The sequence below is a fragment of the Castanea sativa genome, chromosome 8 (assembly GCF_040712315.1).
Source record: "Castanea sativa cultivar Marrone di Chiusa Pesio chromosome 8, ASM4071231v1".
NCBI classification, from domain to species: Eukaryota; Viridiplantae; Streptophyta; class Magnoliopsida; order Fagales; family Fagaceae; genus Castanea; species Castanea sativa.
In genome coordinates, this window is record NC_134020.1 from 40,292,417 (window position 1) to 40,307,363 (window position 14,947).

General features: G+C 34.9%; 1 pseudogene; it reads right to left on the reverse strand.

The window, feature by feature from the left end:
- Positions 1–5,915: 5,915 nt before the first annotated feature.
- LOC142607920 (putative LRR receptor-like serine/threonine-protein kinase At1g56140) overlaps positions 5,916–14,947 on the reverse strand; it is a 29,123-nt pseudogene continuing 20,091 nt past the window's right edge.

Below are 14,947 nucleotides of genomic sequence, written 5' to 3' on the forward strand. Positions count from 1 at the left end.
TGATCAAAACGCATATTTGGGCCTTGGGCCTGATATTGGTGGTGTAAGCCTGTCCGAGTAGAGCTTTTGAGACCCACAAGTTAGCTCTTGCTGGAAAGGTTGATGAGGTTGTCTGAGGAGAGGCATCTCCTCGGTTGAGTCCAGTAAAGATTGTATGACACGTCATGATGTTTGGGGAGAAAGTTCTGGAAGGTTTGGTGAGTAAAGATATGTTCCATATAGTTGTAGAGAGGAAGAAAATATGAGAAATATCAAGGGAAAAGGCTGCTACCACCGCATTAAAGACTCTGCATCTACCTCTCTGGACGCATTAATGGGGAAATGACCTCTGAATAGTAGTGTTCAACATAGTTTTGAAACCCGGACTGGACCGTACGGTCCAACCAGGAAAATCTTGAACCGCTCATTTTTGCGGTTCTTTTAGCCTCAAGAACCGCTTATGGGAAAAAAGCAAGAACCCGTGCGAACTGCGGTCAGACCTCACGGTTCAGAGAACCATGAACGGTTCTCGCGGTTCTTATAGGTCCCTTATAAAAAAAAAAAATTTAAGCCTTAAACGGCACCATACCGGAATATTTACTATTTTTTGTCAGAAAAAAAATATCCAAACAGAAAACGTAAAAAGAAATCAGAAAACATCTGATCTAACCCAGAAAACCTCTAATCTTTGTTTCAGTCTTTGCTTCACTCTCAAAAAACGTCTCACATAATCCAAACACAAAACACAAAACAAAATCCAATTCTTACAATAAAGTTGAATCAGAACAAGCAGATATGAAAAAGAAGAAGAAGAATAGCCGATCTGACCCAGTCCGGTGGTGGGGAGGAGGATGACGACGGTGACGAGGATGACATGGTGAACACCGATCTCCACCGGCTTGTCCTTTCGGCGACCTTGATCTCCACCGACCGGCCTTCTATCATATAGCATCCTGAGTACTCTCTCTCTCTCTCTCTCTCTCTCTCTCTCTCTCTCTCTCTCTCTCTCTCTCTCTCTCTCTCTCTCTCTCTGTCTCTCTCTCTCTCTCTCTCTCATGTGAATGTGATAACTATGAAGTAAATGTGAGGCTCTCACTTAAGTCTTGAGTCAATGAGTAATTAATGGTCCATTGAAAATGTGTGGTGCTCTTTAATCCTTATCCCTTAGATTTTTTTTTTTTATATGTAATCGTGTGGTATTTTTTTTTTTTTTTTTGGATTAAAACGTGTGGTATTTTTTTTATGAGAAACCGTGTGGGATTTAATATTAAGAAATGGCAATTAAAAAATGATCCCATAATATTTTCACAATAAATTTTAAGTAATAGATTGTTATTAGCTAATATTGGTGAGTAAAAAAAATAATTTCAGTGGTGTGTTCAAATTAAAACTAGTAACAACTTTCCACATAAGATTTTGATGTGATTCTTGTGAAGATATTGCAAAAAATGTTATAGATATTGTAAGTGCACAATTGCACCTGGACCCAAAGACAACTGTAGGCTCAGGCCCAATGAGCCTTAAACAATGAAATTTGTAGAGTATGGATTTGAAATCTAGTCTAGGGATGCTGGAAACTTAATAAACAGGCTAAGGTGTAAAAATACTTGCGAATAGTAAATGATTATGGCAAAGGAACTTCCTCGGACGTAAGCCGAGGACAATTTCTGTATTATTTCTCTTTCTTCTTTGAAGGTTACAATTCTTAGTCCCTATTTTTGATCACCGATCCCCATTTCTTTGCACTCTACTCTTCTTAAATACTTCTTCTCTTGGTGCTTTATCCACGTGTTGCCCAAATCTTATCCTCCCCCCTTGACACCACCTTCTTCAAGTGTTTAAATAGTAACCAGAAGGTTCAGTTCTACTGTTCAGGGGTCACTTCCTCATTAATGCGGCCAGGGAGGTAGGTGCAGGATCTTTAATGTGGAGGTGGCAGCCTTTTCTAAGATATTTCTCTAACACTAGTGCATCTAGAGGGTACAGGGATCCTCCTCTTAACGAACAGTCTTTCCGGAACTCTGCCTTGATCTTTCTAGCGAATCTCCAAGTCATCCCGGGTCTGTCCGAGGAGAGATTCTTCTTCGGATGCATCCTCGGACCCTCGACTTGTGGGCCGACTTTCAGTCCTAAAGGCCTTTAGTCAAGAATGAACTAGCCCTTCTTATCAGAGCCCAAAGGCCCAAATACCTACTCGGGTCCTTTAACTCCCCACAGATATAATATAACAATTCTTTCTTTCATCTTCTTTTGTTTGTATTTCTTTTTTATCTCTTCTTTTAATTTCATTCACTTTTGTTTCTAGTGCTTTTTTAGGTTTGTGAATGTGAGCTAGACAGCTAGTCACGTGGGCATTGAAAAGTGGAAATACAATCTGAGACTTTGTTTCTTAAAAAGCCTTGAGCCCCACATGATATGATGACACATCATATCATATTCTTTTGTCCACTTGCTGGTACAAATTGATGCTTTTAATTTTCTTTTTATAAAAAAAATAGTTATTATTATTATTGGATAGATATTTCATATTTGGGCTTGAGATGGATATATTAGACATAGTTAAAATATGGATTTTTAGTTTTAATTGGACTATTTTAGTTCATTTTTCTATTTTTTTTTACTAATGTAATATTTATATATATTTAAAATAATTATTAAATTAATTATGATGTCATCACGGTTTGACCTCGGCTCAACCTCAAAAACTTTGAACCTCTCCCTTTTACGGTTCAATGAACGGTCCGGGTTTCAAAACCATGGTATTCAGCCTTCCAGCTATTGTTTGAAGACTTCCAGAGGGTGGTGGATGAGACAAGTATCTAATGGGATAATTTGTGCTACACGTGGAGGATAAAGGGAAGAAGAAGAATGATATAAAGAGGAAGAAAAGCATTAGGAGAAGGAAGTCAGAAGAACAAGAAAGAAAATAGAGAAAGAAAGTATTGTACACTTCATCTTCAATTTTAGTCTATTATTCAAAGAAAGAAAAGCAATATAAGACTTCCTCAACTTACGTCCGATGAGGACTTCTCATTATTTTTACCCATTGATTGTGTGTATTGTGGCAATCTAGCCCTCCATCTGTTGTCCAATATCCATAAGATCTAGGTTTCAACTCACTCTCTACAAATTTGATTGTATAAGGCATTTTGGGCCTGAGCCCATTATGTATTTGGATCTGGGTACAAATTGTGCACTTACACACACACACACACACATATATATATATATGAATTGATTATATCCAAATTTAAATCTTAAGAAGTGTAAGCCCTAATTATTATTATTATTAGATATCCAATAAGTCTTTTTATTTTATAATTACTAGGGTGGTATGTGTTTGGGGGTCTTTATGAGTTCTTTGTTTACTTGTCTCAATCACTTAGCTTTGGTTTACTTCCCTTTGATTTGTTTCAGCTCTAATACGACAATTTCAACAAGTCGTTCTGCTGATTTGCCATTGGAATTTTGTTTTTCACCTTTCGGTATAGCCCAAGACTTGTGGGCTGTGACAGTAGTTTAGAGATGGGCTTCGTAGATGGGCTTTTCCCATGTTTTCCTTTCCCTCTTTGTTGAGTCAACTAAAAAAAAAATAGATATCTTGTTCCAAGCACTTGTTGACCTAACCCACTTGAGTGTTGGCCCAATTAATGTCATGGCCCAGATCCGAACTAAATCAATTCCTTGAGGCTTGAACTTACATTGACCATTGGTATGGGCTGTAGCCCTTGAATAATTTGTGGGCTTTGTTTCATGAATAGATTCTTGGGCTGAAATTTGGGTTTTTTGATTAGTAAATCTGTAGACTCAATTTTAACAATTTTTTTTTTTTGAATATTAGGCCGTGGAAGTGGGCTTTGTTTAATGGTTTGCTGCTTTAAAAATGCCTCCAACAATATGTAACTACATACCCGAATTTACAAGGCATCCAAGCCCCACTATTTAGTATTTGGCATTAATCAATTTCCATCACCCATATCAAAACTACAAAATCTATTTTAGTTTTCAGCAACATGATTCCTTAGTTTGTATAATACTGAGTATGAGGGTAGTAAGCCTATTATCAATTTCATCCATAGATATGGGGAGATGAACACACGGGTGAGCTCCTTTTTTGTTGATTAAACAAAATTTTCATCCATAGAGAAATGAACTGCTGGGTGCAAATATTGTGCTAGCTTTCCCGGCAGCTCTTTTAGCTAGATTTGCAAGCTATAGCAGCACAATCAAATTCTACAAGCCCTTACAATTCTAACCCTTATACTTCAAGTTTGCACTCAACAATTATAAACCAAACACAGTTTTTAGTATTCATCATGTTTATTAGTTATAAGTTCTAACCAAGAAAATAAGAAAAGCAAACTTTAATACGTGTAATATATTCGTTATTTAGCAAAACTAGCACAGTTTAGTGTTTCTAATGGAGACATTCAAAGAGGACAAAGCACTCAGCCAAGAAAAAATAATATGTAAGGTAAGAAACTGAGAGAGAGAGAGAGAGAGAGAGAGAGAGAGAGAGAGAGAGAGAGAGAGGCACACCTTCAGCAAGATCTGTAGCAGCTTGGGATTGATTTTGAGCTTGAGCTAACTCAAACAGGTGGCCAAAGATGCAAGAAGCACAAAAAGCTAAAACTAGAAGAGGTGATGATCCTACCATGACTTCAATTTGTCTCTATGAGATTGATTGACTAACAAAATAGACGAGCATTCATGCAACAGAGAGAGAGAGAGAGAGAGAGAGAGAGAGAGAGAGCAATTGAAGCCACCAGACCATTCTTTGACAAATGCATTTCCTATTCAGCCAAAAAAAAAAGAAAAAAGAATTTCCTGAGTATATATCCAAATCCCCACGTTCATATCTCATTGGTAAAATACTAAAAACTACATAAAAACTGCCAATTGGGACATAAGAGTTGACCATTGTTTAGTTATAAAATCTACATAATTCAGTTTGGGTATTACATCATGACCCACTCGCAAGCTTGGTATAGGTGACAACTTGGTATTACATATTCACATTTCATTTTCGGGTTAATTCACAAGCCCAGTATAGGTGACAACTTGATATAGTTAAGTGTTCTACTAGGAACTCTTCCTCTAATTTGCCTACCTTAGCGTAACACACCAAGAATTCCTGTAGATAAAAACTATTGCTTGCCAATCAAGTAATATCCTTCTTTGGTGCAACTTGAATACAGACAAGATTCTTTGGGGATTAAATCTCTTCTTTCCTTCTTAAGTCTCAATTGAAAGGGTTATGAGTTATGACTATCTAACATACTCAAGCATGTCTCAAATGCCAACAAAGCTTAAATATTTGAAATGTGTAGCTCAATTATCAGTAATCGGCTATCTTCTTATTTTCATATCTCAACCTCACACACTCTTGATGTGAGGTTCAAACTGATTGAAAAAATTTACGTCTAAACTAGTTTGGAAAAACATTTATGCAACTTGCTGCATAGTGATTAATTAAATTATTCATGCGTACTTTAGTCAAATGACCTATCTAATGAGTCATGTAACCTATTTTAAAAATAAATGTGCATAGTTTGAGTTGTCATGTCCAAACCGGCTTATTGCCCCCGACTAAAACTGATGAAACTCTTTAAATATCAAACCGTAGGTATTTTATTGGTTCATAAGAGTAAACAACACATTCATCAAAAATACCTAGAAAAAATCCCGACCTATCTTCATAAGAAAAAGAAGAGTTTTGATACCAATAATAGAAGTCTATCCGCTATTGAAAAATCAATTAATTATACATTTTGACTCAATTACATATCAGCATTATGCCCAATATTAAATATTTATTATATAGTATTTTTGTATACTTTCAATTTCACCTTGTTGAATGGATAAGTGAGATAGCCTTTTTTTAATAAGAAATTCACCTAGTAGCAGTCAAAAAAAAAAAAAAAAAAGAGTACATCTCCATGCAAAACATATGTACAGCTTCTTGAATAGTGCATATGATAATGTTTCAGTTACAACATGACACAAACCACGCCTTTACCAAAAAGTATAATGAAACTACGGTGTCAAACTCACAAAAGGAAAATCGAAACATTCATGCTAAACAATTACATCTATGACTATGATTATTTAAATACATATATGATTTTTGAATTGAAGAATGCACACAAGTGTTTGAATTTACACACCAGAAAATTTTTGAAGAAAAATAGGATAATTCTCATCGCCCCTCTTTGATAGTCTCACCAACCATGGATTAAGAAGCATTTGTTGGTGGAATGTCTACATCACTCACCATGCTTGTACTTGATGATGATAATTTGTAATTGATACCTTTAGTTGCAACCTCATTCATTACGTTGGTTACGTCTTCAAATTTCCAGTCTGTCAAATATCCTGGCCTTGAAGTTACGGTGCTCACTTCAGTATCTCCTAAAAGCATTGCCACCACACGCGACATTGATGGCCGTAACGTTGGGGATGCTTGAGTGCATAGAAGAGATACTCCTATCAATCGTTTTACTTCATCCTCATTGAATTTTGATAATGTAAAGTCCACAAGATCAACTTCACGGTTGTTTTCATGCAACTGCCAAATCTGAGAAAGATACCTGAGTTGTCAGAGTACTTTTACCATATTGTATGCAAGTGGTGCCAGTGAGTGATCCATTTGTTTCAATGAGTCAACTTTCGACAGGTTCAAAATTATAGTACAAAAGTGGTGCAAGTGAATAATCCAATTGTTTTAATGAGTCTAACAATAGCAACAATAGTAACAATCAAGCCTTAATCCCAACTTTTTTGGGATTGACTATGAATTCTCAATAGTCAGGGTCAGCCATATGTATTCTTTTCCATCATTTTATTTTATCCAAAGTCATACTCTTTGTTTCAAAAAATCTAAGTGTTCAGAATATAGTATAAGAGTATTGGTAGCAAGTATTCTAATTGTTTGAATAGATGAAACAGGTGTTTACAGGGGATCTAGATAAATCCTGATGTTTTCCCTCAACTCATTCACAGGCTTATTTTGTGAATCTAAATAATCACTCCATTTTAAGCACTTATTTTAAATGTTTTGTGACAAATCAAGATTGACATTCAATTCAATATCAAAGAATATGTAAACTTAAAAACCAGGAACATTAAAAATTATGAATAAAAATGAAAAACCAAAAAATAAAAATAAAACTTGTGTTATCTTGAATTTCATAAAATAACTTGGAAAGAGACCATTACATAGTGTTTGGTCACAAAAAAGGTAGCCTCTTACCAAGGTAGATTTGGGTATTGAGACATGTTGCAAAGTGGACTCATTTTCAAATATTCTAAATAAGAAAATAAAATTATTCTACTTTGTTTGAAAATCCAACTTTCCTCTTAATGTGATCCAAGTTTTATCTATTTATTTATTTTTGATAAGTTATGATCCAAGTTGTAATGGTACTTCAACTTTTGGCAGAAAAAAAAAAAAACAAAACAAAATATATATATATATATATATATATATATAGAGAGAGAGAGAGAGAGAGTTGTGGATGGATCATGATTGTCATGACCCAAACACATATCCAAATGAAGATAAATACTATAGAAACTTTTTGAGGGACAAAAATCCATCCAATTATGGGGGACAAAAATATTGTTCATACCCATTCAAGAAGATGCTTCTTTTCTTCTTCCAAGCTTGAGTTAGAATTTGGCCTCCCACTAACAATCTCTAGAGCCACAACACCAAAGGCAAACACATCAGCCTTCTCTGTAAGGAACCCACGCATGGCGTACTCCGGTGCAAGATACCCACTACATCAATAAAAATCACATGAACAAATAGTACTAACATAAATATATCAGTAACACGAAATATAGAATTATGTAATTTAGAAAGACAAGGTGACAGCTATGCCTCTAAAATCGTACATGGTCCCTGCAACGCGGGTGCTTATGTGGCTTTTTTTATCATCATAAAGTTTGGCCAAGCCAAAGTCTGATATTTTGGGGATGAGATCAGAGTCAAGCAGGATATTACTGGCCTTCACATCTCTGTGCACTATTCAAAGCCGTGACTCCTCATGAAGATAAGCTAAACCTCTCGCTACACCCAAGCATATATCAAAGCGTGTTGACCAATCAAGATTCATAATTCTGTTTCCTGTCTCATGCAAGTACATATATTTTAATTTAGATAGCATACACACAGATAGAGCAACAACAATGATGCGCTCACATACCAAATAATGCTTGATCAAGACTTTTATTCTCTAGATATTCATACACAAGCAATCTTTTATCTCCCTCAATGCAACATCCATACAACATCACAAGGTTACGGTGCTGCACAGCAGATATAGTAGCAATCTCAGCTATGAATTGGTTCTTTCCTTGGTGTGATGTTACAGACAGCTGCTTCACGGCAATATCTCTCCCATCATTAAGTGTTCCCTATTACAAAGTACCGAACAAAATGTTTCTTAAAAATAATTACAGATCTACATATGGTTTTAATCCATCAAAGTAAATAGAAAAAGGAGAGTTTGGCAAATTAGGATGGATGGCTTAACAGATGTAATTTACACTTCTTATCTGATTGATGGCTCAACTCAAACAATGTAAAACAAAACCACACAATAACACTTTATATATAAAATGTGTATGGAAAAAACTCAAAACACAGTAGCTGCTCAATGGGTTATCACCACCATGAAGTTGAAAATGATGTGCAGATCAATCATTTTCAATTTCATGCCTCATACTATTCAAAGGAAAAGAATCAGCAGGGATGACAAGATTGCCCAATACAAATGTTCTACAAAGCACTAGATTGCTTTCATTTGGCCCAAAACTTCGATTTTAAAATCTAATATTTGCTTTCTAGAGTGGTTTTCCCTCCAATGATACAAGCAATACATCTAGCAAGCTATAAACTACCCAAAAGATCATCTTATGGATCCCATTTCTTAGATCAGGTAACCAACCATACAAATGTCAAGAAAAGAAAAATAAAATTGTTATTTGATGCTCCTAACGAATAAATTAGAACAACACAAATAAAATCTTGTTTGCTAATGACTTCAATTCTTTGGTCAGAATCTCTTAACACTAAAAACGTTTTGGTAATTCTTTATTCATACCAAATGTGATCACTGAAAATGCTGTACCCTCCACAAAATGTAAATATTCGAATGGTTCCCATTAATATCAAATCTAATAAACATTAGTAGAAATGATTTGTTTTTCTTGACTGTCCATTTTTAACAATTTTTGTAAACAATTACTTCAGCTTTAAACCATCCATGAGGATATAAAGTTTAAGGAATCATCCACTCAATATTTACAAAATAGTTTGTTTAAAGTGAGACTACTTAGATGTGTGTCCAATAATGTTTTTTTTTTTTGGGTAAATTACATTTTAAGACCCTAACTTTAAAAAGTTTCAATAAAACCTTAATAGGTTGGATTGATTCCTATAACAGAGTTATAGGATATATGGACAGAAGGGGTTAATTGAAACTTTTGAGAAACCACACGGATTTAAATATAACTTTTTGAAGTTTAGGGTTTATTTGAAATTAATCATAAACTATAAGGTTTAAATTATATTTTTCCCTCTTTTATCAATTCATCAGCCTCTATAAGTAGTTTTCTGTAAATGAGTGATTTTAAAAAACAGATTCACTTCTTGCAGTTGAGATCCTCATTTCAACATAAGAAATTATAGGTATAGAGAACAAGTTACACTGAAGACTGAAGAATCCTACAAATCCACAGTAGCCGTAAAAGAAGGCACAAAAACCATAATTTGAATGTGTAATCATGCCAAAAAAGGGTAAAAAAAAAGTGTTAAGTATGTTATGTCAACTTAGACAAGTATAAATTTGGGAAAATGGCCTAAATTAGAAAACAACTAAAGAAATAGGTTTGTTCATTTGATCAAGAATTTTGAATAGCTTCCGACTCTTACTAAAGTTGAAAGAAAACAATAACAGAAGATCCATGTGCATTAGAACTACTGCAAAAATAGAATGTTACGGGATCATGAATCTTCATTTATTTTTGGATCAATATACTTAAACAATAATTGCAATTGCCAACTACTTGCCAGTCACAGGAACAAGATATCATGGTAAGGAGTGCCATGCAAATTCACAACAAAAGGAAAAAAACAAAAAGATAAAGGGTGATGTTTCAATCTGTGATTTGTTAATTGCTATTGCTTGAAAATAGCAATAGATGTATAGCAGCTCTAAACTTATATCAGATAGTCAAATTTAAGGCAATGGCTTGGGTTCAGCCACTAAAGTTCTTGATTAGAATAAGGAATTACCTTATAAACTGGTCCAAATCCTCCCTCCCCAAGCTTATTATCAGGGTTAAAATCTTCTGTAGCTGTCTTTAGTTCAGCATAGCTGAAAATGCATGTTTTAGCATCTATTCCAAGGAGCTCTGCAATTTCAACATAAACACAGGTTGTAACACTGAATCCATTATCTAGTAATCGATTTGGTTGAGTGGTTTAAATCAGAAAATGCAGCAACGTTTTTGCATGCTAAACTGAGGAACTATCCTTTTCTTAAGCATCAACCATCAATGTGTTTTAGAGCAGAAAGTTGTTGGACTGATGCTAAATATTTGGTAGCAAGCTTAGTCTGCGGAAATTTCTCTATACCCTGGGGCTGCATTGGCCAGTGGCCACATAACTTATGTTTTTCCCGGGTCATTTATATCCGTGTGTGCATGTGTATTATTCCAAGACATGTATAGAAGAGGTTTGGTAAAAATGCCAATGTATATATGAAATGATACACTACTCAACCTAATATTAAGTATGCAGAGGCCAACTCACTAATAATGAGTAATATAGCAACACATAAAGGAAAGAGCTCCATTTTGCTAACAAGTTGAGAAAACTGAATCAAGTTTGACAACTATCATGTATGTGCAACATGATTTTTAGCTTACCTTCATCATCATTGGTTGGCGGTTTTCTTCTTCGAACAATACAGAAAACCACGAAAACAGACAGAAAGCTCAAAACTCCACCAACAACGAGACCCACAATCAAACCAGTCCTATTCTTGTTGCTGCTTGGAGGTCTGTACTGACAGTGGGTGTAAATTCTATACCAAAATAAAATAGTCAATGACATGGTTACTAACATGTGAGGAAACTAGTACCTAATCTTCTGATTTGAAACTACAGTTTTTGCACTTTATTACCTGGGCTAGCACTGATGGCTGAAATAGAAGGTCCGTAAGTGCCTAGATTAGGTATACAGCAAGTCCCTTTTCCAGCCCAAAAGAGATGGATTTCAAGGTAGTTTTCTGATACTTGAACCTTATTATATTGTATCTGAACAGCTCGGAAAGAGGCTCCACTAGCATTCTTTCGTATGTCAAAATCCTTTACTACAAGATTCCCCTGGGGTAAACAAATTCAAAAGTTCACAAAAAGACAGGAATGAGTATAAGAGGAAGGAGGTAGTTTATGGGAAAATTTGAGAGGGACTACATCAAAGGTTTCATTCAAAATCCTTTTCATGATTATAGACATGTTTTGGATATCAAATCTATTTTTGGGTTTTGGAATTAATTGCAAAAGTAGAGAAGAAATTACACAGGTAACAGTTTTACCATAGTCAACTAAAATAGAGAACCTCTAGTGGTCAATTTAGAATTACTTAGATAATTTCAATCGTAGGGAATTGACTAGTGCACACAAAGTTGTGCGTAATAGGCAGTTTGTAATAGACATTTCCCTTCAATAGTATATATGCATCATATTCAAGAAAATTTCTGCATTGATGAATAAGACAGTCATATTTTCTGCATACACTTTTTTCCTCGTGATTGTATATTAGGGCAAAAAAAAGTTTTAGGCAATGCAAACTTCATTTTAAAATAAAACACAGTAATTCAAAAACAATTTGATAATATGATGCAGACCTGGATAAAAATATCAAAGACACGTCTCCCAAGACTTCGCCAAGTGTTAGTGTTATCAAAAGCTATTTCTGCAAATTGGAGGCTCACAGTGTAGTTTCCATTCTCGAGCCCTAAGCCATAGTATCTTAATGATGAAGCAGAGAGTCGAGCTGTTTGGAACAGCTCTGAGTCTAAAGTATTCGTGAACTGAGATGATGAATAACTTGTATACTGAGGATTATTGGTCCCATTAAAATATCCAACATTGCTAACTGCCCACCTGTCCGTGTTAATTACATAATATGTAGCTGAACCAAGTGTCTCATTATCCCTCTCATACACAATCCCTTTAGAAGAGGTAATCTGAGGACCACCACACTTAATTGCAAAGTCATAATCTGAAATCCAACATAAAAGAAGAAGTCATTGATGTGTAATCTCAAAAAAGGTCATTAATTTTGTGTTCATAAGCATGCTAATCATTTCCGTAGTGGACATGCTTGAATTTAGAAACCTAATTTATTCTAGTAGTCTATTATAAATAAGTTAGAAATGTAAGTTGAAAAATTTTTAAGTTATGTCTTTCCCTGTATTTATGTTGCCTTTATTTCGTGTCAAATTTACATATAATTCTCTATATTCTAATGTATTTTCTACAGGGATTACATGTAGTTAGTGTACTTAAACCTAGTCAAAGTCTGGTCAATGTTGTTGAGAGAGTGGTGTTGCGACTTGTCCGTGCCATGGCTGCCCACGAAGATGCCACATGTCACATAATGGAGAAAGCTTTTTTAATGTGAGCCATAGGCCCACAAGCCTCGCGACCTGGATATCCTGCGAGCAACTCGTGACTTTGCCTAATGGAAAAATTCTAGCAACTTGATCCAAGCCACAGCCAGCTCAAGAATAACACACGCACACACACACACCAAACAAATGCAATATCCATATCTAGATATCTATAACCTAATATCTTTTATATATCAAAAAAGAAAAAGGGAATAACACACACCCATCCTCTAGAATCTCTACAACTCCAAAATTCCAAGAAATCCTAGAAGAAATAAAGTGATTTTGTAGAGCTTCCTGTGCTCAATCTTAGAGAGAGAAAACCTACAAACATAGAGTGAACCCATAGCGTTTCTCTTCTCTTTCCCTCTCACCATGTCTATACCTTGAGAGGAGTTTTACCATCACCATCTAAAGCTTATCTGAGTGTTAGAGAGAAGATTGGTATTTGGGAATCTTTGGAGAGCCTAAGTTTAATTCCAAGTTCCACATGGTGACTAGTGGTTGGTTGCTCAATCGGCAAGACTCCATAGAAGAAAGTACTTGGAGAAGTCGGATGCAAGCAAGAGCTTGGAGGACTTGAATACTTACAGAGATGTAGGCTTGGAGGGTCTATAGTAAATCTTGTATTGCATCTATTCTTTAGTGGAGCTCCGACTTGGAGGGTTGGCAGAGAGGTTTTCCACCAAGGGCTCTAGTTTCCTCTTCAAAAACACTTAGCTATGTTTTCTTGTGGTTTGCCTTTTATTTTCCACACTAAATATTGCTTAATTGCTTTATATTGTTTATTGCAAACCATGAATTTTGAATTTGGTTAATCACATATGCTCGACTTAATTGGTTAGTTTTATTAAAAGTGACTTAGCCATAAAATTTGCAATCGGGGGTCTAAATTTTCACCTAGGTTGTTAGGTATTGCATGCTCAAAAATAATTTAATTTTTCTGCAAGTTGAGTGTGTGACTAAGTGCTAATGACAAAAGATTGACTTAATCAAACCTAAGCTTTAAATACTCTTTTAATGATCGCCAGCAAAGGGTTCTTAGCAGAGGTCCATTGACCTTGCAATTTTTCTCTGAAGTACATTATGCTACCATTATCAATTACTGAGTACTGAATTGGCACTGGAATATAGCTATGATGCATTTCCAAATCAGCCCTTTAAAAATATAGATCCAATATTCATGTCTACTAGAAATTTGGAATGCATCCTGGTTGTACTGCATCCATATCAATATATTGTAAACATTTGAAGTTTGATCAATTTGTATTCTTCTTAGAAACACCAATCCTAGAGTATAATCTTCTTGTTGTTTGGCCTCAATACCTACTAATGCTTTTCAATCCTACAATTAAGTATGTTAATTGTACTTACATAATCCAGTGCCTCTATTGCAAGGAAAATCCCGTTGAAGACAGTTCAATCCTGAAGGCAAAACACTAAAAGCAGAACAGAAATACACTTAGACAAGGAATATAGTGTTTACTGGTGCACATGAAACACTATTTATTAAAGCAAATATATCTGATTGATGCAAATATTCTTATTAGGATTAAGTTGTCACACATGTAATGAGAAATGATATCTTGGTGATATGCAAATAAACATTATCCTAATAATACTAATCCATCATTGCCCCATGATGAAAGGGGTTTCTTTTAGGGTGAGTTTGGCAAAGAAATTGTTTTTTTCATTTTACATTTTGTCTCAATTTTAACTTGAAATTTAACAAAAATATCTTTTTTGTACAAAAAGGTATCTTTTATTTTTTATTTTATCACACATTTAACCAATAATTTACCAAAAACTATATCTTTTGTTTTATATTTAGCAAATACGCTACTAAATGCACACTACATGAGTTATGACTTGTGTTTTTTTAATATAGGGTATTAATTGCAATCACAAAAGGTTAATATATTATGAAATTGGTTCTCAACAGAAAACTTCCATAAAGAGAAACGAATAATATTTAGGCAGAATTGGTACGTTTGGACTTTGTGAACTAGTTATGAAAGCAATTTATCCGCATAATTACTGTACGTTTTGTTGGGTGCATAGCATGGTGTGGTCCAGCCATGAGCTTGTGGTTAAAGTAAGTCATTGAAAAGTTAGCCTTCTCTTATTTTAAGAAGAGGTGTGTGTGTGATACAAGCTTACACACAGGAAGTAGAAAGGATAGGCAGCGTGAATGAGAGCAAGCCAAATGAGAGAAAAAGAAAAAATTATATTTTTTCTTTGCTCAAGCTACACACAAATTAAAGACGAGAATAAAATAA